The sequence below is a fragment of the Mustela nigripes genome, chromosome 3, assembly GCF_022355385.1.
Source record: "Mustela nigripes isolate SB6536 chromosome 3, MUSNIG.SB6536, whole genome shotgun sequence".
Classification (NCBI taxonomy): domain Eukaryota; kingdom Metazoa; phylum Chordata; class Mammalia; order Carnivora; family Mustelidae; genus Mustela; species Mustela nigripes.
The window spans coordinates 10,241,988-10,267,032 of NC_081559.1; positions in this window are offsets into that span (position 1 = coordinate 10,241,988).

The following is a 25,045-nucleotide window of genomic DNA, read 5'->3' on the forward strand; positions in this document are numbered from 1 at the left end:
AGGTGTTCAAGAAAACATGGGACCAAGTTTTAAAATAACTTATTTTACTAAAATGTAAAGTATAAATTTCTCATTTGGAGTCGGTTTCTACCAGCTGTCTTTTAAGTATTTGCGATTATAGCATAAAGAAAGCTAAAAATGAATAAAGTAGCATGATTCATTTTCTATAAGTTATTTCAAAGATTATAGACTTTCATTTGACGTTTGTGTTAGGAACACATTTTACTTTTACCATTGTGAACATGTGCAGACCTACAATTAAAATTTTGAAAAATGCTGGTGATAGGTGAAGGTAGAAAGTAATGGCACAATGCTGCCTAACTTTTAGCAACAGGAAAACCATGTCCTCTGTTCTCATTTGTACAAAGAGCCCACCAAAGTTCTATGAGCATCATTCTAAGACTACTTCAGGTCAATGTCCACAGGATCCTCTGAGTTTTGGAACACCCTCAAGTCCATTGACATGACTTTAATTTCAATGAAACCGAAGAAAGGATGCTGAAAGCATTACAAAGAAATATGGGTGGAGGGTTCCAGGATGGCTCAGTGGGCTAAGTGTCTGCTTTCAACTCAAGTCCTGATCCCAAGGACATGGGATTGAGCCCCACATCAGGCTTCCTGCTCCGTGGGGAGCCTGCTTCTCCCTCTGCTTTTTACTCTCTCTTGAATAAATAAGTAAAATCTTAAAAAAATAAATATGAATGTAAAAGATTAATGCTCAATAACACAACAAAGGAGTAGAAAGTTAAGAGAAGGAAAAGAAAAAAAAAATTAAATGAAGCACTTGCAGTCTGGTCTTAAGTTATTGTGTCAAATGAAGAGTGTTACAATTTTCTACTCGATTGAATAAAAAGGTGCTCTTTCATGCTGCCTATATAAGGTCTCATTGTGGTACCACAATATGCTCTTCCTATCACAATGGGTTTATGGCATGTTCTGTTCCCTCAGGGAACCACTGCAATGTCAGGTGCGAAATTATGGAAATGAAAGATTTATTCTACAATATGAGCACTTTAGGGAAATTGCAATATTTGTCCTTTAAAGAGATGTTTTAAAAATGATGTTGAGACTGGAGATTTCTAGTCCTGTGACAGGATTGAGAAAGGTCTTTCATCCTTTCTGGAAATAGAGGCTGAGCAACTGAAGACCCCCCTTCTCCCGTAGTCCTATTGAGAATAAAGTATTGGGTTTCAGAATAATGAAATGTTTTGCTTTCTTAAAGATAATTCTGAGGAGGTTTCTAATTGTTTCAGTAATGTAGAACATTAGAGGCAAGAATAAAATACTTCCTTTTTATCAGTAGTCATTGATTTTAAACAATTTAATTGAATCACGATTGATATACTCCAGTGCTATTTATTGGATATTTCTAAGTGGAATAGTACATCATATATAATCAAAATTGTGTTTAAAAATAGAATATGGACTCATAACTTGCCTCACTTTATATTCTTTTTAGTTTGAGTTTAATATTTAAATATAATAAACCAACATTTGGATTGTGCTAAATATGCACAATCAGAAAGGATTTTTTTTTTTTTTTAACAGACAGAAAGGGAAAGAGTGAGAGAAAGCATGCAAGTGGGCATGGGGGGGATGGGTCGAACTCAACAGGGGCCTCAGTCTCATGACTCTGAGATCATGACCTAAACTAAAATAAAAAATCAGACGCTTAACTGACTGAGCCACCCAAGCACCCTGAGAAAGGATCATATTTTTGAAGAGAAATTGTTTTTATTCTAGTTCCCAGGCCTATACTGGAAATATTAAGAAACATAAAAGATGTCATGAGTTGCAAATTGACAGCCTAGTTAATAGGGTTTTTCCTGCGAGCTGATATTAAATTCTAAGCACTGATGTTTTTCTTTGCTTACATTTGGCTCTTGGTGAAAATCTGGAACCAAGATGGTACAGAAACATCAGGTTTTTTTTTTGTTTGTTTTTTCCCTCCCTGAGCGCTTGTTTAACACTATAGAGATGACAAATATTCCTTGAATGTTCCTTGGGTTTATAAAATTTCAAGTATCAGATATTTTAAGTATCAGATATAGATCAAATGATCTGAGAAGGTACAATTTGCACTAAGACTTCATCCCAAGCAGCCCAAAGAGCTTGATGATGTGCTGCTTCGCCCACAGGGGAGCTGGTAAGATAAGCGCCTGAAGCTCCTTTGGAAGCCTGTGGTCCCCACATGGCATCATGATAAGCTGCTCTCATTACATTGATAGACTCTCCATTTGGCCTCCAAGATATAGGGATTTCCAAGTTATTGGTTGAAGGTGGGCATCACAGGGTCTTCCGTCACTGTGGGGAGAAAATGAGGGAAACAGCATGGATTTTGAAGCCATAGGTTTGGATCCTTAGCTATAAATTGGTTTTCTGCTCTGAGCCCGAGTGTTTTCACCTGTAAAATGGGAAACTGGATCATCTGCATCTCATAGGGTTGTAGAGGGGAGTAAATTAAGTGATGGCTAAAAAAATACCTAGTCTAGGACTGCATTTATTTCAGGTACTCAGTGTCATTTCTTCTCCTTCTCCTCTATGGTGACCTGACTTGGACCCTTAGTTGTTCCCATGAGTCTATATGCTTTTCTCCCAGGGAGCTGTGTAGCTAGTGCTCTAAGTGCTTAGTAAATTGGGATAAACTAATACTAATCTCAAGACAAAATCTGGAAGCTACCCATGGTATTAATTTCAGTTAGTCTGAAGGCTTGAGAACCAGGAGCTCCATGAGCTGGAAGAGATTGATGTCACAGTTCAGCAGTGAGGAAGAGAGAAAGTGAGAGAGAGGCAGACAGAGAGAGAACAAACTTCCTGTGTCTTTTTCTTCTATTTAGGCCCTCGGTAGACAGGATGAAGTCCACACAGTTCGGGGAGGGTCATCTGTTTCACTCAGTTCACCAAAGTGTTATTATCTTCTGGAAATACCCTCCAGACACATACCCACAGTTAATGATTAATCACTTATCTGGGCATCCCATTGCCAAATAAAATTAGCCATCATAGCCTCCAAGGGGAAAATGTTGTATCAACTTAACATTATCATCAGTGGAGAGTGTTTAGTTTCCTAAAATGCCTGTTGACATAGGATATTTTAAATTAAAAAAATGCGACAGTGGGGAGACATAAATTTATTTGGCAAAAAATGGCAACGTTACTATGGCTATTATACTATATATAAAGTAATGGTTTCTACCTGTTTTGTGAGTTTATTATTTGGAGAAGATGCTTAATTTTCTAATTTGTTATTTTACATTTTATTATAGCTCTAGATTTCTATGAGAAAAATCAATTTTGAGTTTTCCTAAATATATGTATATCCTTTACTTAAATGTTTTCTCTCCCTTGACTTTCCTTGCTGAAATCAAATGTCCATACTGTCTTGTGATTAGTGTGTCTATTTAAACCAGAGTGCCTTGCCATGATCTAGTTCCTCAGGGGTCCTGTACAGTTGGGTACTTATGAAATGAAGTCTTTACTTTTCAAATTTCAGCTTCATTCTCTGAATATTCAAATACATTTGTCAGCCGCTTTCAGAGAAGAGGCTGTGAAAGGATGATAAATCTGGAAATATAATTCTGATTTTTTTGAGATACAAAACTGTGGTACAAAGAGCAGTGGTCCAGTGGTTCCAAATCTAGACTATGTTGGAATCACCAAGGAGATGAAAAAAATACTGAAGACTTAGCTGCCACCTCAGACCAACTAAGAACGTAGAGTTAAGTCTGAGATGTTATCTTTGCAAAACTTCCCAGGTGATCTGATCTGATTGGTAACCAGGATTAAAAAACAAACTAAGGTAACACATGTGGGTTCAGATCTAGTTGCTGCCCCAGCTCAGCTGTGGCATCTTAGTCAAATTTTGTAAAATGTCTGGGCCTTCGGTAGAGAGCTCTGGATTTCTGAGTTCTGTCCCGGTTCTGCAGTCAGCCAAGTCTTCCACGATGCAAGACTGTCCACAGCCCCAGGGTTTCGGGAAGAAATGTTAACGTCGCAGGTACATGTCAGCGTATTTGATAGAGCATATTTGTGTGGTTTATATACAGAGTATATCATTTGAAATTAAAATAGAGGAAGTTTTAAGTGATTTCACTTCAGGGTCCTTGCTAAAGGCCGGGTAACGCTGCCAGTTCTTCTGTGAGAATTACAGATTAGCAAAGTGAGAATTGTAGCAGTTTGGCTGTAAAGATATTAAAAAGTCTAGTAAGTTTAAGTTATTTTCACTCCAGGAAAACTATAATCATTTGAAAGATCGAAGAACAAGAGTGAAATTTAAAATAAGATTACATATTCGCAAATCACTGTGTTGCTGGTAAAGAAGGCATTGATGATTGCGTACCTGCGTTTCATTGTGGGAACAGGCTAATACCTTTCTTTCTATTTAACACAAATATGGTATCTACTAAGCATGCTTTAAATCTGTAAGATTTTAAAAATTTTGCTTGGTATTTTTGGTGGTGGTGGTGGTGGTGGTGGTTTTATAAGGAAATCAGACCAAGAATAATTTTCTTTATTGAAATGTCAATGGAGTGACATAAACGTCAGAAGGTCACTGAGGACCTTCTCCATCTAGTCTTCAAGATGTGAGCTAATACAATCTGCTTGATCCTTTGCATAGAAATTCTAGAATAGAGTTTGCTGACCAAACAACCCAAAGGAAACACATTATAACGTTCACAGTGGAGCTTCAAAAGGGAAAACGTGGTGGTGAAAATATCCATAGATCTGAATTTGTAAGTGTTAGTTTGAGTTGATGTAAGTTGCCGTGGCCTTATTATTTAAGCTTCTACATGTTTGTCATTATTAACTTTTTATGCTGCAACTGTTCCTGTGTTGAGCGCAGACAATGCAAGAAGTTCAGATCCCAGCAGTGGCAGGCACACATTTCTTGGTCCTGCCCTTATAGGGACGCTAGTGTGGAAAATAGCACGAAAGATGAAGGAACCCAGGTTTCTCATGAAATTTAAATTGTATAAATTCATAAACAAAAGTTACTGCTTTTTGCTCCTCTGTTTTACTGGTATATTTTCTAAACTAGGGCAAGTAAGCTAAAATTCATAATTTATAAACAATCTGTGGAAAAATTAGTGAATTATTTACCACACTTTTGAAAAATGTGTTTGTATCTTATACAAAAATTAGCTCCTCTGTTAATCACAGTGGTGCCACAAATATGCTGGAAATTAGGACTTGTAAAAGTGAGTTTGGGAAAAAAAAAAAAAATGGAGTCCTGTAACTCAATCTGAAATTGGAAAACCAAACCGATCCTGAATGGTCTATTTAAACAAGTGCCAATTATTGAATAATTCTCAGACCTAAACAGAAAGTTATTGCATATGGAAAGATTTTTTTTTTCCCTTGGAGTGCTTTATTCCAGATGCCCTTTTAAATTGTTTTTAATTCTCTGTGGGCAGTAGATAACTAAACCTACAAAATGTAGTAACGGCAAGGAGGAAGCAATCACGTTGGCCACTTCTAGTTAAGAGTCATGGAAAAGGCATCTGTTATATATGATTTGCAGACTATAAGGACTTTGACAGTCCATAGACCAGACCTAATTTATTAAACTAAGTTTCTAATATAAACAGTAATTTGTTTCAGGCACTGACAGTGCAGGTCTGGATTATGTGAACCAAATATAAAGAACTGTATTTCTCTTTTGGAAAGTGTGTGCCTTTCGAGCACTGAAAGAAAATAATCTAATATATCATAATAGCAAATATGATGATCATGGTCCACCTTCCTGAGCATGGGCTGATTCACACTCTCTCCTTTTTAAATTTTCCAGAAGTTATTTTCAAAGTACTGATGGTTTGTAAACTTCAAAGCACACCTGTGAGTTCTATTCCAAATAGATGAGAAAATGGTGGGACTACTTAGCAAGGTTCAATCTTTTGTGCGTTTTAAACCTGAGCTATAGTTTAAATTGGTGAAAACATTTTCACCTACAGAATCAACTGATTAGAAAATTACAAAGATTCCCTTTACCTTGTGTTGTTTTGCAGACAGTGTTTGATAGAAAAGGGATTCTGAAATTGACATGTGAAATAGACTGGACACTTGGGAAACAAAACAAAACAAAACAAAACAAAAACAAAGAAATATGGACTAAACACAGCTTTATTTCCAGACTTTTGAAAGTCTCTTAATTAGGTCAGATAAGGTGTGGCTCAATTCTTAAATGGCTATCCTCTGTTTGTAATAGCATTAACATATATTCTCACATGGACTCTGCACCCCTTATTAAATTATTTAGATCTTGCCAATTCCTACATAAGACGAGGAAGAATCCACAACTACTTGCTTTTTTTTTTTCTTGTTCTAAACACCAGTGTATTAGCTAGGATGATTTTGGCTGCAAGTAACAAACTCATCCTAAAATGTGGCTAAAACATAAAGGGCATTTTATTATCATACAGAACGAGAAGTGGATGGCATGTCCGTGACTGTTTAATTCAGGGACTTCCTTCTTGTGTCTCAATGTTGCCAAACACATGACAAGGTTTCTGTCATGTGTCCCAGGGTAAGGGAGGAAAAAACACTCCCTGCCATCATAAATCAGAGATTCCCATTTGACTCATTGGTCTGAGGGTGGGTCACGTTGCCATGCCTGTATTGTCCATGGCCAGGAGAATGGAATTACCGTCTGGCACTTAAACATGATCAGCATTCCATCCCTTCCAGGAAGGCTAAGGCTGTGTGATACATAAAGAAAATGGAGATACATTTAACAACAAAAAAAGAAGGACGTTGCTATCAGGTAGGCAAGCAGCATGTCTGCCAAAGGTAGGAATGAGAAATATAATGATTGGTAATACCTGAATAATAGTAGATGGTAGGCATTAAAGGAAAATCTGTATAATATCATTTTATTACCTGCAGGCATCTGGAAAGGATTGTTTTAGTATTTTTCCAAGACAAATTTTTCAAAACGTAAACAAAAATCTTTGTAGCATAATACATTTATAGTAAAGTATAGTTTACTTCACTTTACTTTTCCCCTTCACAAGTCCAGGGGGGACAAAGTGAAACACTTAGACTGAAACATTTAGATCATTCTTGTTGAATTGACTATGCTAGTTAGTCACAAATTGGGTTAGTTTTCTCAAGCCATTTTGGTTTATGCACCCCTGCTTTGATCAATTATTGACGCACTACAGCCCACCAATAGGTTGTATTCATGTTTCAGAGAAGCAATCTGAATTTTTCTCTTATCTAATCACTCACTTGACAGGGTAATGTCCGCGGGGGTATGGGGGAAATGAGAGAACAACGAGAATGGGGGAGGGAGCAAAGGGGAGAGGACAACATGGTATGGAGGGAACGAACGCTGGGCACAGCAAGACCTTCAGAGTTCCCTTATTTTACCACATTGGGTGGTAGAGATTTTTGTTTTTGCTAGTAAGAGATTGATTTAAATAATTCTTTTATTTTTTTATTTTATTTTATTTTTTTAAGATTTTATTTATTTGACAGACAGAGATCACAAGTAGGCAGAGAGGCAGGCAGAGATAGAGAGGAGGAAGCAGGCTCCCTGCCGAGCAGAGAGCCCGATGCGGGACTCGATCCCAGGACCCTGAGACCATGACCTGAGCCGAAGGCAGCGGCTTAACCCACTGAGCCACCCAGGTTCCCAATTCTTTTATTTTTTAAAGAGTTACTCTTGAAGATCTACCTGTCACATCTTACGGTTTTGAAATAGTGGCTTAACAAAATCGTCTTCTCAGTCAATGAATGTTGAAGTCCTACTAGAATGGAAAGGAGCTGTACTAATCCAAGGTGTTCCTGTCTGTAGCAGACCTTATGTGCTCCCAATCTTTGAAAATCTTTTAAAAGAGTAAGAGATCCAAAAAGAAAAAAAAAAACTGCTTTAATCAGAAACACACTAATTCGGGGTTTATCTGGAGAATACTGCTGAATATATCCAGATATTATCTGGAGAATAACTGCAACTGTTTTTTCCCCCAACTCTACCCCACATATCATGTGGTCCTTCTGTTCTAGAATGATCTCACCCAGCCCTTGTTCTGATGCCTCCTACAATTGTGCTGTGTCCACGGGGTATAGTGTTCAAAGATGGAGACAGAAAAACTTGCAAACAAACAGTAAGAACAGACCCAGTGTTATTTTACAGCTGCACAGGCCTTTGGATTTAGATGTGCATGTTTACATATGTGGGAAATTACCTGGGGAAGGCACATTAGTTATACATAGCTTTATAGTTCTTAAGACTAAAATTTACTTGTCAGGATTATTACTGCTTTTTTATTTGTAATCTTTTTTTTTTCTTTAGAGTATAACTTTAATATTTGGATTGAAAAATTTTGGCCTAAGAGCATTAATATATAGGAAAGTCATTTTGGGATTTAAATGAGCCAGAAGCTCACATTTAAATCATATAAAATGCCACTTTGCTCACTTGCCTCACCCTCTCTCTATGTCCACTGCTACACTCCTACATTCTTCCCTTGAAAAAGAATTAGAAAGGAAAATTGATCAGAAAAAACATTTTGGTTGGAGTCTGGATACTTGAACTCTTGTACTGCCATTCTCCTGACTTGACTTCCAGTCAGGCTTTATCTGGGGATAATAGAATTCCTGTTTGATTGATTGATGTCAGATGGCCATTTTGGACAAGACTATATGCTTCAATTTCCCCATAAGTAGCAGTAAGAGTCCATGACTCTTAGAAGTGTTTATGGATAAGTCCACCCTGTTTATGGACGAATGATCTTTGTTTTGCATGCCTTGACTAGAAGCACGCAGAATTTTTAACACTTCAGTGGAAGGATTTCAATTACAGATTGGTTCTTACTGCTAAGTAGTTACATAGCTGTTCAATCATGGAATGAGGTACACCTGTCATGAGGATAATTTGGTAATTGGAAGAATAACTCATTTCAAATACAGGTTTTTTAAAACCAAGAAATTGCAGACATACAGTCACACCTGCAAAAAAATTTTGAATTCGAAAAAATTTCTCTGCATGTGTTTAGCAGTAAATTTGGTTACATATAAAGCAAATTCTATAAATTCACTATGGCTTTCTTATATTAGAATGCTTTTATTTGAGTTTCTCTTTGCGTCAGTGTTATTTCTGGCTTTAGTGTAAAACTTTAAAAGGAATTTTAAAAGTCTGGAGCTTGCATTGTTTGCTTCCTCTGAGAGAAGTAAAAGCAAAATGAGCTGATTTTTTTTTTTAGGGTTATACAAATTGTCTTTTTAAAGTTAAATAAGCCTTTAACATATACAAACTTCTAAAAAAGTATCTATTTAAGTTTGGTATTTAAATAAATTTTCATTTCTTAATTTTAAGAGCATTTCCTTGTTAACAAATTAATAAAAAGTCATCATAGATATATCTTTAAGCCTATATGACTCCTTTAGTTTTTCAGCAAATCTCATACAAAATGAGAAATCATTATTGCTGTTTTAGAAAATGGACTCCATCAGAACACAATATTTTACTTGTTATTTGTGATAATTGTTTTAATTTTAATAACTTTTTGATAGGACACAGGAACCAGGTATAAATCATAGTAAGGCAGATTATTGATCAGTTATATTTAAAAGATTTGGGATCAGTTACATCAAAGAAACACTCAATTCACCTAGTCTAAACTAGGGCAAAGCATTATTCGAAATGCTCTCTTTTTCCAGCATTGAGGGGATTAAAACTGATGTGTCAAATTTCTAAAAACAACTTTACAATATCTGTCTTCAATAAAATTCAGACACATTTCATCCCCCCTCCCCAGTTTTTACATCCATTCATGCTTTAATTGGGATAACATAATTATATTTCTGATTCATTCTGACAGTAAACTATGTATTCTTCCTAATATCTATTCTGTATCTTGAAAAAAAATTACCTCAGTAGTTATATTTTTCTCACCAGCAGCAATAGTTTATGAGTTAGAAAATATCTAAATATCAAAATGTGGAAATTGATGTGATACTCAAAGTGGGGCAGAGTTGCTGTCCAGCAGAGGGTCACACCAGACTCTTAAGGGAGCAGAAAATAGTATTAGCTTGATGCTAATCATTCTGCTTTTCAGCCTTGTTGATGGAATGCTGGGTTCAGTCTGTTTCCTCCTCACGTGATCATTATGGTCAAAAGCCAGGGATGCTGAGTAGTTGGTTTGTGTCCCAGGTAGAGGAGCTGGTAAAAGAGGCCATTGTTTCTTATTGCATTCCCTGACCAAGACTTCGAATATTTGTGTTGCCCATCCTGGGCACCTCAGACCCTGAGGGATAATTTGACTCATTCTCACATTGAATCACATCTTACCTTATGAATTAAGTTTTCTGAACTCTGGCGATGCTAACGCCAGGTAAGGTACTGGGTAAATGGTGGTGGTTGGGCTGAGAGTCAGGGAGGTTCCGGGTGAGACTTCTTCATGTAGGATCAAATGTAAGAAACTGATTATCTTTCTGATTTTTAATATTTCCAAGAGATAGTTTATAAAATGGTATTAAGTTGATAGGAGCTAGTGACCTAAATAATAAAAGTGAAGAGATTTTGGTGCTATGTTCTGAATGTTTGTGTGCCCCCTAAATCAAATATTGGCATCTTAACCCCAAAGGTGATGATATTAAGAGGTGGTGGCGCAAGGGCATTGATTAGTTCAGGAGGGCAGAAGCCTCATAATTCGTATTAGAATCTTAATAAATGGGACTCCAGAAAGCTAGCTCATCCCTTCCACAATATGAAGACTCAGGACAAAGGTGAAACCCATGAACCAAGAAGTGGGCCTTCACCAGACCTTTGCCTGTGCCATGATCTTGGACTTTCCAGTCTTAAGAGTGATGAGAAATAAATGTTGATTGCTTATAAGACATCTAGTATATGATATTTTTGTTACAGCAGCTTGAGTGGACTAAGGCATAAAGTCATTTCTATAGTAAACTACTAGGGTTTAAATTCTTTCCTTCTGTATTTCTATTTTGCTGTGTTTGAAATCTTTGAGAGCAACCTATGTGGAAATTAGTTTTCAGAAAGAAGAGTGGAATAGGAATCAGACCTTCAAAAGTAATCACAATAAACCAAATTTTTTCCTGCGTGGAGGGACGGGTAGGCTTCTAGATGCCTGCTCTTTTTGCCCCAAAGCCAGGAAGAGAGGCTTAACTTTCTCCACTGCATTAAAGACCAGGAAGAAGCAAGAGGTTACAATGTAGATGGATCCTAACACCTCCTCCTCAACATGGCGTTTTTTGGGTCTGTGCTCAGAATCCTGTGATTAGGACCACTCAGAATAATAACGGTTCAGCAGTCTCCACATATTTAGACTCCTGCATCCCTTAGGCCCCCAGCAGTGACACATCCAGCACACCTTAAGTTAAGGATTTGCAAACTCTAATGCCCCCCACCCGGATAGTTGATCTAAATAAGCCAGTTGTGTTGGGTGCAAGCTGGGGCCACGTGGGGAACACAAGCTCCTACTCAAAGACTTCCCGGAGACAACTTTTTGTTGCCAAGTAAGAATGGAGTTTTCAAGAGGAACTAGAAGCTTAGATTTTCATGGAAAAGATGGACTTTTGATGTGAAATCTTACAATTTTTAAATGTTGGCAACTGAATAAAACTTAGAAAAAAAAATAACCCATCTACCAGTCAGATTGCAGCAGTGAATTTTTTTTTCCAAAGATTTTATTTATTTATTTGACAGACAGAGATCACAAGGAGGCAGAGAGGCAGGCAGAGAGAGGGGAGGAAGCAGGCTCCCTGCTGAGCAGAGAGCCCATGCCGGGATTGATCCCAGGACTCTGGGATCATGACTTGAGCCAAAGACAAAGGCTTTAACCCACTGAGCCACCCAGGCGCCCCTGCAGCAGTGAATTTGATACTTCAGCTTTAGGTAGAGTTTGGTTGCTTGTAATGTTGGCAATGACTGTAACCAATATTATCCTCCTAGATGGAGACGTATAATCACACATAGATACATCCACTAGAGCAGCATTTGCGCTCAAGGACATGCATGGGGACTGTTTTTGTTTATGTTCACAAAAGGGGAGAATTTAATCAAATCTTAGATTTTTTTTTCTTTTTAAATTCAGAGTCCATACTAGTTTTTGGTATTTCAGTGTATACATTAATGCATTGAAATACCAGTTTTGGTTAGAGTACTATCAGTTTTGTGACATTAGAAATCTGAAATTTGAAACATTTACATATCAAGACATACCTAGAATGAAAGTTTCTAATCAAATAAGGTTTAGAAAGTATTTTTTATGTACCTCCCTCACCTGCATAAGGAGGAAGAAATAGAACAACACAAATTTCCTTTGCAACAAGAGTGTATGCAGTCATACTCTATGTCAAAATCTGTCTAAACAAGCAGAGTGTATGACCAGGTTGAGATTACACAAGTAACTGCATCAGAATCTCTACCTACTATGATAAAAACCAGTACTGTAAAGTGGGACTGGAATTTTTTTTCTTGAAACTAACATGTTATCAATAAAATGTCTACAACAATAATACAAATATTTTGATATTCAATAGTGACTTAAAGTGTTACCATTTGCCCTATATTACAACCAATATATGTACTGACAAATTATGGCTAATTATAAATGAGTACTAGTGAGAGTTCCTCGTATTTCTTCTTATAAGCTTATATGCACTCAGAAGATATTACTCCTTAAAGGGGCTCAAATACTTTCACTTAAATGACATATTAAGGTCAATATTCTATTTAGCTTCCCTCAAACTTGCATGACATTTTTGCAAATTCTATTTCTGTTGGCACATTTTCCCATGATCTGTTACCTGAATAACTGAAATACATCTAACATGTATTTTTGTGTGAACTTTCAATCTTCCATAGCCCATTCTTTTTTTGTAATTCACATAAAATTGATAGTGCTTCTTTTCAATGCTCTTCCTAGCTATTTTAGGTTATGAGAACAATACATGATACCAAACATTTCCATTTTTTTTTTTTTTTTGTAAAAATGGAATGTATGCAATGAAGTATACTATAAAGCACATAGTAATTATCAGGCGGAGAATGCAGTTCATTTGTGAGGTTGGGTGGGGGAGCTAAGTCTTGGAACAGACAGCTTCCAGATTTCCTGATTGCCACTCAGGTGTTCAACCGAGCTGCTCTGTACTACAACCTTTGTCTTTGAACTACAGAGCTCACAGAAGCTTTTACCCAAACTCGGGGATATGCATTATCACTTGCTGAAAGGGGATTGCACGTGTGATATTTCTGAATCGATTCTAGTGGTTATGAATGTTTCATTATATTTTTTAAAAGGGTACTAAATTTTATAATTTATGCACCTGTAATGTGTTAGTGTCTTTAAAAAGTATTGTTTACAGCTGAAATAGAAAACTGGGTTCAGAATAAACAGGTCTTGTTAAGTAGAATATGTAAAGTAACTACCATGGTGCTGGTTTTTGTTTGTTTGTTTGTTTGTTTGTTTTTAATTGTGAAAATCTTGAAGGGTTGCCTGGAGATTTTCAGAGCAAAAAAAATGATACTGAGCAAAAACTAGCAAACTGCCAGAAATGTAATCATCAGTGCACGAAAATTACCTTAAGTTTAATAGAAGTGTTTCAATAGAGACCATGTAAATCAGGCTAAACCATCAATTATCATTGAATATTTTGTATATGCAAATGAAATGCCTTCAAGACTAGTTTGAAATCAGCATGACCAATAAGGAAACAGTCAACAGGTATATTATTTAAACTTTACAGTGATCTCACAGGAGTAAATGTTTTCATAATAGTTTTATTAAACTGCCTTCTTTGAACCAAGATCCTCAGATCTTAAGATAATCATTTATCGGGCACCTGGGTGGCTCAGTGGGTTAAAGCCCCTGCCTTCGGCTCAGATCATGACCCTGGGGTCCTAGGATCGAGCCCCACATCAGGCTCTCTGCTCTGCAGGGAGCCTGCTTTCTCCTCTCTCTCTCTCTGCCTGCCTCTCTGCCTACATGTGATCTCTGTCTGTCAAATAAATAAATAAAATCTTAAAAAAAAAAAAAAAAAAGATAACCATTTATCAATATCCAGCAGTAGGAAAGTACTAGACCATCTATAGCTTACAAGGAGGTCATGCCTAGTAGGAGTAAATCCATTTTAGTTGTGATATAATGAACACTGGGTCTATATAAACTACTGCATGGGAGTGCCTGGGTGGCTCAGTCAGTTAAACATCCAACTCTTGATTTTGGCTCAGGTCCTGGTCTCAGAGATGTGAGATCTGTCCCAATTCTGGCTCCGTTCTCAGGAGAGTCACCTGGAGATCCTCCCTCTCCGTAGGCCCCTCCCCGGTGTACGGGTGCACCCGCACATGCGCTCTCTCCGAAATAAAGAAATCTTTAAAAGCAAACTGCATGTTGGTGGTGGTGGTCTCAGGGCGAAAGTGGGTGCCTGTACTTTAAAATGTAGACGTGATTGGGTGGCTATTTTTACAAATAAGATCTTATTTCCTGAAAAGGTAGTAAAATGCTCTACACGAAAAGAGCCACTTTCTTCTTGAACTGCTTTTGGGTGGGGGGAATTCTGAGATGTGGAATAAAAAAATAATCTTCCTGGTTCTGCCAAATTCTCAACATGTGACCTAGGACATGGGGGCAAGGCAGTGAGGATGGAGAAAGAGGCCCCCCCAGAGCATTGCAGGTTATGTTGTTGCCCTGAAAGGTCGGAGGTGGCATCAGGTAAGTTAGGCTGGGAGGTAGCTTCACATCCCACTTGAGTATGAACCTGGAGTTGAGGGAAAACAAAACTCTTCTCCCCGGTGAGCTTGAGGGTCTGCTCAGGAAGCATTAATCTGATATACGAAGTGTGGACATTTTATTTTGCCATGTTTAAAATAAGGGCTTGAACTTGCAAGTCTCTGAGGTCTCTTTAAGTCAGAAAACTTGAAAGCCTTCTTTTCCATTACGCTAGACTTCAGTCATTTCCTGGTGTTGGGCCTTTGTACCCGGAACAAACACCAAACACCTCTATGCAGCCCTTCATCCTTGACCAGTCATGGAGAGGCACTGATTTTCCTCTAATGTCTGTTTTTCTGGACGCTTGGTATGCTTCCCTCTGCATCCTTTTGCCTATAGAATGCTCTTCTCTCATTGGCTTGTAAACATTTTCAATACTGGATCTTTTGCATATTTCTTCCAGGTTTGTCTGTCTGGATTCCCAGGAGCAAATGTTTCATTTAAAATGTATCTGGTTTAGATTATTCTTGTGAAAATTTGGAATGTAGAAGTTGAAAATGTACAAATATAAAATGGATATTTTCAATTGTGAGGAAGGGATGCATGGATGTATGGCAAAGTTTTAAGTGAATTAGAATATTTCAAAAAACTGTATATTGCAGATGAGTTGGGATTTTTATGAGAGTCTTTGCAAAAGTGAAAAAGGTTGTATGTTCCCTTTCATTAAAAGGCTACACCTTTTATTATATTTTTTAAAGTTTTCATTTTAATTCTAGTTACTATACAGTGTTATGTTAGTTTTAGTTGTTCTATACAGTGAGTCAACGGTTCCATACATCACCTGGTACTCATCACAGCAAGTAGGTTCCTTAAACCCCATCACCGATTTCTCCCACTCTCCCCCAATCACCTCCCCTCTGGGAACCATCGGTTTGTTCTGTAATTTAAAGAGTCTGTTTCTTGGTTTCTCTCTCTCCCTTTTTTCTTTGCTTGTTTGTTTTGTTGCTTAAGTTCCATATATGATTAAAATAATATAGTATTTGTTGAAATTATTTTCCTTAGCATTACAGTCTCTAGTTCCATCCATGTTGTTGAAAATGGCAACATTTCATTCTTATGGCTGAATAATAATCATTGAAAATATATCTATATATAGATCTAGATCTATATATAGATATATATCACTTCTTTATCCATTCAACTATTGACAAACCCTTTGGCTGCTTCCATAATCTTGGCTGCTGTAAACATAGGTGTGCATATATCCCTTTGAATTAGTGTTTTTGTTTTTTGGAGATAAATATTCAGTAGTGCATTGGTAAATTATAAGGTAGTTCTATTTTTAACTTTCTTGAGGAACTCCATACTACTTTCCACAGTGGCTACACCAGCTTGCATTCCCACCAACACTGCAAGAGAGTTCCCCTTTCTCTACATCCTCACCGACACTTGTTTCTTGTGCTGCTGATTTTAGGCGTTCTGACAGGTGTGAGGTGGTATCTCATTGTAGCTTTGATTTGCATTTCCCTGATGATGAGTGATGATGATTATCTTTTCATGTGTCTGTTGGCCATCTGTATGTCTTGGTAAAATGTCTATTCATGTCTTCTGCCCATTTTTTAATGAGTTATTTGTTTTTTGGGTGTTGAGTTGCATAAGTTCCTCATATATTTGGATACTAACCTTTTATTGGATAGGTCATTCGCAAATATCTTCCTCCATTCTGTAGGGTGCCTTTTAGTTTAGCTGATTGTTTCCTTTGCTGTGCAGAAGCTTTTTATTTTGATGAAGTCCCAATAGTTCATTTTTGCTTTTTTTCCCCCTTGCCTTAGGAGTCCTATCTAAAAAGAAGTTGTTGTGGCCAATGTGAAAGAATTTACTTCCTGTGTTCTTTTGTATACTTTTTGTGGTTTCAGGTCTCATATTTAGATCTTTAATCCATTTTGAATATTTTTTTGTGTAGTGTAAGATAATGGTCCAGTTTCATTCTTTTGCATATTGCTGTCCAATATTTCCAACACAATTTGTTAAAGAAACCTTCTTTTTCTCATTGAATATTCTTTCCTGGTTTGTTAAAGATTAACTGACCATGTAATTATGGGTTCATTTCTGGATTTTCTGTTCCATTTCATTGGTGTATGTACCTTTTTTGGTGCCAATACCATACTGTTTTGATCACTATAGCTGCATTACATAACTTGAATTCCAGATTTGTGATGCCTCCAGCTTTACTTTTCTTCTTCAGGATTGCTTTGACTATTCAGGGGTTTTGGTGGTTTGATAAAATTTTAGGATTGTTCTAGTTCCGTGAAAAATGCGGTTGGTAATTTGATAGGGATTGCATTAAATGTGTAGATGGCTTTGGGTATTAAGACATTTTAACAATATTCTTCCAGTCCAACCGTATGGAATGTCATTCCATTTCTTCATGTGGTCTTCAATTTCTTCATTAGTATTTTATAGTTTTCAGAGTACAGGTCTTCTAGATCTTTGGTTAGGTTTATGCCTAAGTATCTTATTATTTTTAGTGCAGTTGAAAATGGGATTGTTTTATTTTTCTTTCTGCTACTTCATTATTCATGTATAAAAATGCAACAGATTTCTGTATATTGATTTTTGTATCCTGCAACCTTATCGAATTCCTTTATCAGTTCTAGCAGTTTTATGATGGAGTCTTTTGGGTTTTCTATACATAGTATCATGTCATCTGCAAATAATAAAAGTTTTACTTCTTCCTTACTGATTGATTGCTGTGTCTAGGACTTCCACTACTATGTTGAATAAAAGTGGTAAGAGAGGACATCCTCATCTTGTACCTTATGGGAGAAAAGATCTCAGTTTTTCCCCATTAAGGAAGATGTTAGCTGTGGGTTTTTCATCTATGGCCTTTATTACATTAAGGAATATTCCCTCTAGACAGATGTTGTTGAGGGTTTTTTTTACCATGAATGGATGTTTTACTTTATCAGATGATTTTTCCGCATCTATTGAAATGACCATATGGTTCTTATACTTTCTCTAATTGACATTATGTATCATGATTGATATTAACATTGATATTGATATTATAATATTAATATTGAACCACCCTTGTAACCCAGGAATAAATCCCATTTGATTGTGTGAATGACTTTTTAAATGTATTGTTAAATTTGGTTTGCTAGTATCTTGAGAATTTTTGTATCTATGTATATCAGGGATATTGGCCTATTCTTTTCTCTCTTTCATGGTTTCTCTCTGGTTGAGGTATGAAGGTAATGCTGGTCTCATAGAATGAATTCGGCAGTTTTCCTTCCTTCTTTTGATATTTTTTAGAATAGTTTGGAAAGAATAAGTATCATTTCTTCTTTAAATGTTTCGTAGAATTTCTCTGTGAAGCCATCTGGTCCTGCCATTTTGTTGTTGGGAATTTTTTGATTACTAACTCAGTTTCTTTGCTGGTTACGGTTCTGTTCAAATTTTCTATTTCTTCTTGTTTCAGCTTTAGTAGGTTGCATGTTTCTAGGAATTCATTCATCTATCTCTTCTAGGTTGTCCAATTTGTTGGCATGTAGTTTTCCATAATCTTATAATTGGTGGTATTCCCATGGTCTTGGTTGTTATTTCTCATCTCCCATTTGTGGTTTTATTTGAATCCTTTCTCTCTTTTTTTTCTTGACAAATTTGGTTAGAGGTTTATCAATTTTATTGAAACCCCCATCCCCCCCCCCAAAAAAAGAACCAGCTCCTGGTTTCATGGAGCTATTCTATTTTTTTTTTTAATCTTCTATATAATTTATTTCTGCTCTAGTCTTATTTTCTTACTTCTGATGGTTTTAGATTTTGTTTGTTCTTTTTCTACCTCCTTTAGGTGTAAGGTGAGGTTAAGACTTTTTTGCTTCTTGAGGTAGGCCCATATTGCTATAAACTTCCCTCTTAGTACTGTTTTTATTGCATCCCAAAGGTTTTGGACCTTCATGTTTTCATTTTCATTTGTCTCCATGCATTTTTTTATTTCCTCTTTGTTCTTTTTGCTTGACCCATTCATTGTTTAGTAACATAATATTTAACCTCCTTGCATTTGTGGTCTTTCCATAGTATGATGATTAAAAAATATGCATAAGATGACTTTGATCTTCTTGATTTGTGGGGTTTGTTTTGTGGGCTAATATGTGATTTATCCTGGAGAGTGTTTCATGTGCATTTGAAACGAATTTGTATTCTATTGTAGGATGGAATGTTCTGAATACTTGTTAAATCCACCAATCCCAGTGTGTCATTCAAAGCTGTTGTTTCCTTGTTGACTTTTCTGTTTAAATGATCTGTCCATTGATATAACGGGGGTGTTAAAATCCCCTACTATTTGTTAATATCAATTAGATCCTTTATATTACTAACTGCTTTATATATTTGGATGCTGTCATGTTGGGGCATAAATATTACAATTGTGATAATTTGTATTGTCACAAGTATTATATGATAAACTGTATTGTCCCCTTTATTTTGGTACAGTGTCCTTTTTTCTTCCCCCCTCTTGTTACGGTCCTTGTTTTTAAGTCAATTTTGTCCAAAATAAGCATCACTACCCCAGCTTTCTTTTGACATCCATTTGATCATTGTTTCTCCATCCTCTCACTTAAATCTGCAGGTATCTTTAGGTCTAAAATGAGTCTCCTGGAGGCAGTATAGATAGATGGGTGTTGCTTTTTTAAACATTTTGTCACCTTATGTCTTTTGATTAGAGCATTTAGTCCATTTATATTCAAAGTAATTATTGATATATATTTATTGTTATTTTATTGTTATGTGGTTATTTCTGAAGATTTTCTCTGATCCTTGTCTTTTTCATGGTTTGCTGATTTTCTTTAGTGATGTATTTGGATTTCCTTCTCTTTATTCTTTGCATATTTATTAGTGCTTTTTTGATATATGGTTACCATTAGGTTTATACATAACCTTTTCTTCATATACCAAGCTGTATTAAGTTGGTTAAGTTTGAAACCATTTCTTTACTCCTCTACCCTGTATGTTTTAGGTATATGTTGTCATTTTTTACATCCTTTTATTTTGTGATATCTTTGACTGATTTTTTTTTTCAGAAATAATTTTTAGTGCTTTTGTGTTTCATACCTTCATACTGTCACTTTTGGTTTTTCCTTTCCACTCAGAGTCCCCTTTAATATTTTCTGCGGGCCTAGTTAGTGGTATTGAACTCCTCTGGATTTGTTCATCTGAGAAACTCTCTCCTTTATTCTGAATGATGGTCTTTCTGGATAGAGTATTCTTGGCTGCAAATTTCCTAACTTAATGGGGTTTCTCTTACCCTTTTTTTGTCTTGCTTTTTGTAAAAATATTTCTTTATCACTATATTTGATAATTTAACTATAATGTCTTGTTCTGGGTCTACTTTTGTTGATTTTTGTTGGGAGTTCTCTGTGCCTCATGGATCCGTATATATGTTTTCTTCCCCCAGATTAATGGTTTTCAGCTATTACTTCTTTGAATACATTTTCTGTTCTTTTTTTTTTTTCTCTCTCCTCTGGGATTCCTCTAATATGAATGTCATTATGTTTGATGGTAGTCACTGAGTTCCCTAAGTCTATTCTCATTTTGTGTGATTTTTTAATTTCTCCCTTGTTCACCTTGATTACTTTCTATTATTCTATCTTCAAGGCCATTAATTCATTCCTCTGCTTCTTCCAGTCTGTTCATTGTATCAAATGTGTTTCTAATCTTGTTTACTGCATTCCTTATCTAATGATTGGTACTTTTTTTTTTTTAAATCTCTGTGTTGAGAGTCTCACTGATGCCTTCTACTCATCTCCAGTCCAGTGAGTATCCTAATGGTCATTGCTTTAAGTCATATTACTTGTGTCCCTCTTGACACAGATCTTGCTGTGGTTTTTATCTACTTCTTTCCTTTGGGACAAATTTCTCTGTCTTATGATTCTTGTCTAAGTCTCTCTGTGTGTTTCTCTGTGTTAGGAAAGTCAGGTACATGTTCTGTTCTTGAGAGGTATGGCCTTAAGAGGAAAAGGTCCTGTGGTCACCTGCCATGCAGTGTTCCCTGTTCTGCAGAGCCTGGTGCTTCCCAGGGTGTCTCCAATGTGTGTTGCATGGGCTCTGCTCTTTTGTCCTTTTGGCCAGTCATCTGCAGAACCTCTCTGCCTTTTGTGGGCAGTGTTTCGTCCCTGGCCTGAATGTGGTGCATTTTAACTAGGTGTGCACTGGTCTGTGTGTGAAATGAGACTTGTCACCACCACCTCCAAAACTGGGGCTCTCTGTAACTCCTGCATCAGGAGAAGAGGTGTGGGCAGGGGTTTGGACATCTGGAATGGGGGAGGGGGGTCTGCTATGCTCTTTTGGAGGCAAGCATGATTGGGAAGGGTATTTCTAGCAGAGTGCAGTAGTAGGGTGGGGCTTGACATAAGCAAGTTACGTAGCTAGTTTAGGTGCTGTTCTGGTTCCTATTTATGTTGAGGAGTAGGGGAGGGAAATGGTATTTGTCAGTTCCTTTGTTCACCGAGTGGTCTTTCCGTGACTGCTCTCTCTCTGGGGTGCACTCTGAGATGATCAAATAACCTCCTCACAGTTGCCCCAGGGGCTTTTTAAGTGACTGGTTCCATGCTGTGTTCTCTAGGCTGTTCTCCCTGTCTTCTCTGCAAGAGCACATCAATCACTTTGGGATCTCCCCAAGCCAAACCCACTGGCCCTTAGAACTCTAAGATTTAAGGCTTGCAGGTTGCTAGAACTCACAAATTTGGCACCCTTTTGCTTTCCTAGCCAGCTGCTATGGGGAATCATTTTCCCTGTGACCTCCCTTGTGTGTTAGTCTGTCTCTTGCCCTTCTCTGTGACTGCAGCACTTTCCTCACAGCATCTATGATCTATTTCTCTCTCAAATTGTGTCTCCACGCTTCCTACCTTCTTTGATGTGGCCTAATATCTACCTTTAGTTGTGGAGTTTGTTCTGCCAGTCCTCAGGTTGATTTTGGGAAAATTTGGGTTGATTTGATAGTTATCAAGTCGTGTTCATGGGAAAAGGTGAGCTGGGGTCCTCCAATTCTGCTGCCATGCTCCCCTCCCATATATATTTTTTTAATTTTAAATTTTTACATTTCCATTTAAACACCTTTATGTTTAGTTGTTTTTAATGAAAGTTATACTTGAGACATAGTTTAAGGAATCAAAATTACAAGGGCTTTATTTATGAAAAATAGCAGTTCCTTGACCCCTCCTTTCCTGAATTTTCCCCTTCCAAAGCCAACCCTTGCAATTATTTTAGAATTTGCCTTCACGTCTCTGAATAACATGTTTATTATTGTTATTCTTCTATTTTTGGTTTCCCACTACAGAAGGTGTGGATTTATCACCTTTTTCTCCTCCAACTCCCAGCAGACATTCACAACCTTGTCCATTTTCTCTAATATAGGTATATGAGGGAAGAACAATGGTCAGTTTTTGACTACGAGATTACCATCCATTCATGAGCTAGGAAATGAACTACATTTTTAAAAAAGATTTTATTTATTTATTTGACAGACAGATCACAAGCAGGCAGAGAGAGAGGAGGAAGCAGGCTCTTGCAGAGCAGAGAGCCCGATGCAGGGTTTGATCCCAGGACCCTGAGATCATGACCGGAGCTAAAGACAGAGGCTTAACCCACTGACCCACTTAGGTGCCCCAAACTACATTGTTTTTAAAAACAACTTTTCTCTTTAAATTGAAGTGTAATTAACAAAGACTTATATTAGTTTTAGGTGTTCTATATGATTCAGTGATTCTATACATTACTCAGTTTTCATCAAGATAAGTGCACTCTTGAACACCTTCATTCATTTTGCCCATTCCCTCACCCCCACCTACTTCCCCTCTGGCAACCACCAGTTTGGTCTCTGTATTTAAGAGTCCTTTTTTGTTGTTGTTGTTGTTCATTTGTCTCTCTCTTTTTTAAGATTTTATTTATTTATTTGACAGACAGAGATCACAAGTAGGCAGAGAAGTGCTATCTTGTCAGATGTAACTCTTTTTTCCTTATAGTTGCTCACACTTTATTTTGTTGTTCATAGTTATTTAACTTTATTTTAAAAAGACAGTATTTTTTTAAGATGTTAATTGTCAGAGAGCACACAAGCCAGGGGAGCAGGAGGCAGAGGGAGAAGCAGGCTCTCTGCTGTTCAAGGAGCCTGATGTGGGACTAGACATGGATCCTGACCTGAGCCAAAGGCAGATGCTTAATGACTGGGCCACCCAGGCACCCCTAAAAACACATTTTTAAGAGCATTTTTTTTTTTAGATTTGTAATAAAATTGAGAGGAAGATGCAGAGATTCTTTATATACTCTCCACCTCCATACATGTACAGCCTCCTCCACTATCAACATCACTCATCAGAATGGTATTTTTGTTTTGTTTTGTTTTAACCAAGAATGAACCTATGTTGATGCATTATAATCACCCAGAGTCCCCAGGTTACCTTAGGCTTTCAGTGTCTGTGTTATACATTGCATGTTTGAACGAATGTGTAATAACCTATGTCCATCAGATATATCCTACAAAGTATTTTCACTGCCTTTAACATCCTCTGTGCCCTAACTTCTCTCCTCTCCCTTTGGCCATGGCAACTGCTGATGTGCTTCTTGTCTCCATAGTTTTGTCTTTCCTAGAATGTCATTTAGTTGGAACCATATGGAATTCATAGTACAAGTATTGCTTTCAAATAAAAGTTCATCTAGTTTTTATTATGTGCTAGGTACTGCTCAAGCTTTACAAATGCTAATTCATGTAACTCTCACAGTAGTTCAGTAAGCACTACTATTGTACCACTTCTGGGGTAAGAAAACTAAGGTCCAGAGAAGTTCCATTGGTAAAAATGTAGAAGAACCAGCATTCCAACTCCAAAAATCTGGCCTCCAGATGCTTGTTTGAAGCCCTCTACCACATGCCTTTCAGCCTTCATGTTGACTCAGTCTCTTTGAGCTTCTTCATATCTTTAATTGAAAGCTCAAAGATGGATTAATATTAGTATTAGATCATTTTAATTTGCACACACTGAGAATTACTGAATCCTATGTGGTCTCCAGCTCACAAGTAAGGAGTGTTTGAGGAGCTCAGGTTAATATAAATTATTTTCCCCAAAGGGCCAGATGTCAATTAGTAGGTGATTGTCATAAAATTCACCTATTAAAAGCCATTTATTATTTTCTAAAGAAAATGCACATGAAGTATGTATGTATGTGACTTTTAAGCAGTTGTAAGTTTTTATTTGGTGATTTTTACCACGGTTTTATTTTGGTTTTCATTGTTTACCTAGAAGCTCTCAGGAGACCCATGAAATGTATTTTTTATGTTTCATAAAATTAATATGAAATGGCAACAGAAGGCTATTTTCGGGGAGGAAGAATCTTTCTTGTGAAGAAAGATCCATGCTAAAAAAAACACAAACGTGGAAAGTTCGCCTATTACCATAACTCTGATCATTTACAGGTAAGAATCTCAGAGAATTTGTACACACAATTGTTTTCATCCTGCTGTGTGCAAAACAAGATCTAACTACAAAAGAGTTGAAGGTGTTTTTAAGAAGCAAAACTGCAAATTTAGTGCCTGTTTTCTTAGCTAGAGAAAAGCAATATTTTGCTTACAAAAGTGAAAATTTAGGGACTATTTGATAGTTGTATAACTCCATGTTCGCTTTTGCCAGAATTCTCTCAGTTGTCTGTGTAGGGAGAATCTGTGTCTGTGTAGAGAGATAGGGCTCTCTCCCTGAGTTTTATCTTGTTCTTCTGAGGAACCATAGTTTATTGTTTTTTCATCAGGCTGGGTGGATAAATGCACCGTACAGACCACTGAGGCAGTCAGATCTTGAAGAAACACTTCTTTCTCTGTAATGCTGATATCCTATGTGGAGCCTCTGTTGTAACAATAGAGCTGGTTTAAGAAAAAAAAAGGCACAATATCTGAAATCACTTGTGGCCGAATTATATGTGGGCTTGTACTTTTTTTTAAAAGAATGATAAAGATAATAAAATTGTACTGACATAAAATACTTATTATTAAATTTGAATAAAATTGAATTGCTATGAAACATGGTATTAATTATAAAACAGTTAAACAATGATTACTTTAACTATTTTCTTAGCTTCTGTTAATGAAAAGGCTTTTACTTGGTTGCTAATCGCTAATGATGATGCTGTGGATGAACAGTGCGGGGATAGGTTTGAGAATGTAATTTTTCCCTTTAATAAGTGCTCCCAAGGGGTTCCTGGGTGGCTCAGTGGATTAAAGCCTCTGCCTTTGGCTCAGGTCATGATCCCAGGGTCCTGGGATCGAGCCCCACGTTGGGCTCTCTGCTCCGTGGGGATCCTGCTACCCATTCTCTCTGCCTGCCTCTCTGCCT